The following is a 5,314-nucleotide window of genomic DNA, read 5'->3' as shown; positions in this document are numbered from 1 at the left end:
TGCTGCCATTTCCTTGCCATGCGAGGGAACAGCGAGATCCGAGCTGTGATTAATCCGCGCCTCAGAGGCTGATGTCATCTCTCGCCATCTGAGAGGGCCGGCGGAAAAGCTGGCTCCCAGGCTGGCCGTGTTTCTAGCAGACAGCGCTGGCTCACGGCATGGCTGTGAGTGAGCATTGCCGGATGCTTGGCAGCTGTGTGAGAAACTGGGGCCAAGGCCAAGGCCAAGCCCACGGAGCTGCTAATTTTAGCTGTGACTCTGATTTTCCAACCAGACAATCTCCGAATAGTGCCCTGGGGCCCTGGCCGGAGCCCTGCCGCCCCCAGCCCCGCACTGGCCAAGGGAGCTGGGTGCGCAGCTTGGGGGGTGCGGGGCGAGAACCGGCCTGTCCGAGGGGGAGCGGGGACTTGCCCAGGGCTCCCAAGTGCTGGGCCCTGCCCAGGGCTCCCCAGGGCAATGGCTGGGCTGGTGCCAGCGCTAATGGCGCCATCGGGGGCAGGGAGCTGTTTAGGTAGGAAATCCGAGACGGTCCCTGCCCCGATGACACACACAACCGGCAGGTACCAAGTGATCAGCGTGAGAGGGCGGGTGGCAAACGGGATAGGGGCTGGGGGAGCTTCCCCTGTGCCTGGCGCATGGGAACGCCCAGGCCACGGGCGCTGTCGTGTTTGTTTATTCCTTGTTAACGCTTGTAGGTATGTCCTGGGATGGCGGGGAGGGGGAGTGCCCAGGGGAGGGGGCTGGGGATGGGGAGGGCCTGTGGGGCCATGGACATAGGGGTGTGGCTGCTGGGAGAGGTGAGCATTTGGGGGGAAGTGGAGGGTGCCAGTGGGGAGGGGCTGCTCTGTGATGGGGAGGGAGAGCCGTGTGCCGTGGGGGTGGGAGGTTGAGGCACAGGCAGTGGGTGTGAGGAGGGGCAGGACATGGTGGGGGTGTGTGCAGGGCAGCCACACCCCCGGTGAGTGTTGTGGAACAGCTGCAGTCTGGGCACGGTTATTTCCCTCCCCAGAGCAGCTGGCTCACTCCCGGGTAGCCAGAGCGGACGTACCTGCTGCAACGCTCCCCAGGCACCTCGCCCCATTTCCTGTTCCCTCATTCACCTCCCCCCGTGGGGCTGTGCCGGGAGCTGATCTCCTGCTCACACAACTTCTAGGGGTGCTGGAGATGCAGCACCAGTGAAATACCAGCGGGGGGGGGGGGGGTTTCGGCGAGGCCTGCTGTCTTCCCCTGCTGAGCAGCCCATGAACCCCCACCCCAAGCCCCTCTACGTCCCCTTTCCCACAGCAATCCCACCCCTCCCTCCGGGGGGTGTCCTGTGGGCCTCTGCCTTGGCGTGTCCCATTCGGATTCGGGGTAGAGCGCACGTTCTCTCTGCAGTGTACTGGACAGGCAGAGCACCACACACCTCTTGGGGGCTCAGGCAGCAGCCAGCCCCACACAGGCCCATCAATGGATGGTCAGGGACGCAACCCCATGCTCTGGATGTCCCCAGCCTCTGACTGGGAGTGGGCGACGGGATGGATCACTTGCTGATTCCCTGTTCTGTTCATTCCCTCTGGGGCACCTGGCATTGGCCACTGTCGGAAGCCAGGACACCGGGCTAGATGGACCCTTGGTCTGACCCAACCTGGCCATTTGTTCTTACACTAACGTTATATAAAGCCGCTGCGGCCGGGGTGTGGCAGAGACGTGTTGGGGGGCTGCTGGGAAGGTGCTGCCCCTCTGAGCTCCAGTACCGGTGGGTGCAGCAGGTTAGCAACATGCCTGTGATCAGCTCAAGCCACCTCTGCCCTAGAGCAGAAAGCCGTCGCAAACAGGCAGTGAGTGAATCCATCCTCAGCGAGGGACGCTCGGAGTCTGGGGCTGGCCTCTGATTTTGAGGAGGAGCATCTGGTGGTCTTTGGCACTCGCTGCAGCTGAAGAGCGAAAGCTCCAGGAGCAGAGTGAGGAGAGCAGCCTGGGGGGCTGTGGAACGTCGATTTGGAAAGGACGGCGAAACCCCCTGAACTAGACAGCAGAGAGCTGCCTGCTCTTTGTAGCCTGGCGAATCTCCTGGGACAGCCTCTAGCTCTTAATGCACGGCCATTTCCTGACCTAGTGGTTCCGCATTGTCCCTGCTTGTCTGGAGAGGAGATCGTTCCCTTCGGAGAGCTCAGCCTGCTTTTCAGCAAGATCACAAACCCGTTCTCCATTGTGCCTCTATTAATGGAGCCGCACCGAGTGCTTGCAGACTGTAGGTCTACACAGTGTTGGCCGGATCTCAGCCCAAATCCCACTGACGGTAGTGCGAATGCTGCAGGAGTTGAAGACTAAGAAAAACTGAGTAAGGGCCTCAGGATTTGACCCTATTTCAATCATTTCAACTGGATGAGGGAAAAATCCCTAGTACTTGGTTATTTTTAAAGGCTAGCTAGTTGTTTTAGGCATACTTAGTCTTGTCCTCTGTCCAACAGGCTCACAGCAAAACAGATTTGCTTTGAAAAATGTTTATCTCATCCTGAACTATGTCTATATGTTCGTGCTTGGCCCTGCCTTTGCTTTCCAGCTATGCCGAGTACATTCCAGATCAGTCTCTGCTAACATCCCAGAGGGCTGTGCAGTGCGGACTTGTGCAGTGAGCCCAGGCCTGGGGGCTGGCGTCCCCCGATTTCTGTTGCTGATTCTGCTGTCGCCTTTGGGGTGTGTGGCCGAGGGCAAGTCACTTACCTTCTCGCTGCATTTCCCCACCTGGAAAATGGGTTTAACAGTATTTATGTACCCGCCTCAAGGGCTGCTGTGGTGCAACGAAATCAGCTGCAGTTTGCAAAGTGCTTTGAAGGTACAAGATGCTTATTACTGACACAAAGCGATGCCAGCCCATGCACAAGGGGCACTGCTGTGGGATCTGTGCAGAGGGTGGAGGACAGGTTATTGTTTTGCCTGTGATCATTCTTTGCAACCATGCGCTAATGCTACAGCGCCCCAGATGGAGCAGTGTCTTTGGGTGTTCATTGTGGCTCCTCCATCAACCCCTGATTAAAGATGGTGCCTGGTGCACAGATCCCGAATGGGAATGGGCCTGAATGTGAAAGCAGAATTGTCTCCCTGCTGCAGAGGAGTCCCAGTGTCATCAGCCTTGTCTGCCCTGGCTTCGTATAACCCTAAGATCCCCATCACCATGGCCACAGCTTCGCCGGCGGGAGCCACAGCGTGAGCACTAATGCAGCCAAAGTGCTTGCGGCTGCGGGGGTTTAATCCACTGTTCTCTAGGCCGTCAGTGAGCAAGGGCAGGCAGCATGGTGATAACACTGCCAGTGGCTGCAGCAGTCCTGCGTACACTAGTGCTCTGGTCATTACTCATCAGCTCTCGTGACGGTGGGGAGCAGCCTCGCGTAGACACAGCTTTAGCTGTGGACGTGTTCTCTGCACACAGACACCGAGTACCTGCTTGCCGGGCTGCAAACATTCAAAACAAGGGGTGACCTCTTCTCCGAGAGCCATTCTATCAGGAGCGGTTCAGGTGGGAGGTCTGGAACGCCTGCCCTTCCCTTCTCCACGACCCCATCTGCTGTCGGGTTTGCAGTCAGAACCAGAGCCGTACTGCCTTCAGAGAGTCGTACGTTCCGCGGCCAGAAGAGACCATTGGATCATCTAGTCTGACGTCCTGCGTAACAGACCAAGAGCACCTTCAATGCTTAGGAAACTCCAGCTGGTACCGAATGCTGCAGTGCGGCTCCTCACCAATGCCAGCACATTGAATCGTAGGACTGGACGAAAGGTCGTCTAGTCCAGTCCCCTGCCCTCATGGCAGACTAAGTATTATCGAGACCATCCCTGACAGGTGTTTGTCCAACCTGCTCTTAAAAATCTCCAATGATGGAGATTCCACAACCTCCCTCGGCAATTTATTCCAGTGCTTAACCACCCTGACCGAAAGTTTTTCCTAATGTCCAACCTAAACCTCCCTTGCTTCAATTTAAGCCCATTGCTTCTTGTCCTGTCCTCAGAGGTTAAGGAGAACAATTTATCACCCTCTTTAATATCACAAACTTGTACCTATCCAAAGACTGTTCTCATGTCCCCTCTTGGTCTTCTCTTCTCCAAACTAAACAAACCCAATTTTTTCAATCTTCCCTCATAGGTCATGTTTTCTAGACCTTTAATCATTTTTGTTGCTCTTTTCGCTTTTCTCCAATTTGTCCACATCTTTCCCAAAGTGCGGTGCCCATTTCTCCAGTTGAGGCCTTATCAATGCTGAGTAGAGCGGAAGAATTACTTCTCGTGTCTTGCTTACAACACTCCTGCTAATACAGCCCAGAATTATGTTCAGGTTTTTTGCAACTGTGTTACACTGTTGACTCATATTTAGCTTGTGATCCACTATGACCCCCAGATCCTTTTCCGCAGTACTCCTTCCTAGGCAGTCATTTCCCATTTTGTATTTGTGCAACTGGTTGTTCCTTCCTAAGTCAAGTACTTTGCATTTGTCCTTATTGAATTTCAGCCTATTTACTTCAGACCATTTCTCCAGTTTGTCCAGATCATTTTGAATTTTAATCCTATCCTCCAAAGCACTTGCAACCCTTCCCAGCTTGGTATCGTCCACAAACTTTATAAGCGTACTCTCTATGTCATTATCTAAATCATTGATGCAAATTTTGAATAGAATTGGATCCAGGATAGATCTCCGCAGGACCCCACTTGATATGCCCTTCCTTCTTGAGTGTGAACCACTGATAACTACTCTCTGACTGTGGTTTTCCAACCAGGTGTGCACCTACCTTCTAGGACAGGGGTTCTCAAACTGGGGGTCAGGATCCCTCAGGGGGTCGCGAGGTTATTACATGGGGCGGTCATGAGCTGTCAGCCTCCACCCCAAACCCCGCTTTGCATCCAGCATTTATAATGGTGTTAAATATGTACAGAAGTGTTTTTAATTTCTAAGAGGGGGCGCACACAGAGGCTTGCTGTGTGAAAGGGGTCACCAGTGCAAACCTTTGAGAACCCCTGTTCTAGGAGGTTCATCTAGGCTACATTTCCCTAGTTTGTTTATGAGAAGGCCATGTGAGACAGTACCAAAAGCCTTATTAAAGTCGAGATACACCACATCTCTGCTTCCTCCCTATCCACAAGGCTTGTTACCCTGGCAAAGAAAGATATTAGGTTGATTTGACATGATTTGTTCTGGACAAATCCATGTTCATTGTTACTTGTTATCTTCTAGGTGCTTACAAATTGATTGATTATTTCCTCATTATCTTTCCAGGTACCAAAGTGAAGCTGTCTGGTCTGTAATTCCCTGGGTCGTCCTCATTCCCTTTTTATAGATAGATAC

The sequence above is a fragment of the Terrapene carolina genome, unplaced genomic scaffold (genome assembly GCF_002925995.2).
Source record: "Terrapene carolina triunguis isolate 2854851 unplaced genomic scaffold, T_m_triunguis-2.0 Scaffold88, whole genome shotgun sequence".
Classification (NCBI taxonomy): domain Eukaryota; kingdom Metazoa; phylum Chordata; order Testudines; family Emydidae; genus Terrapene; species Terrapene triunguis.
Note: the sequence above shows the minus strand (reverse complement) of the source record.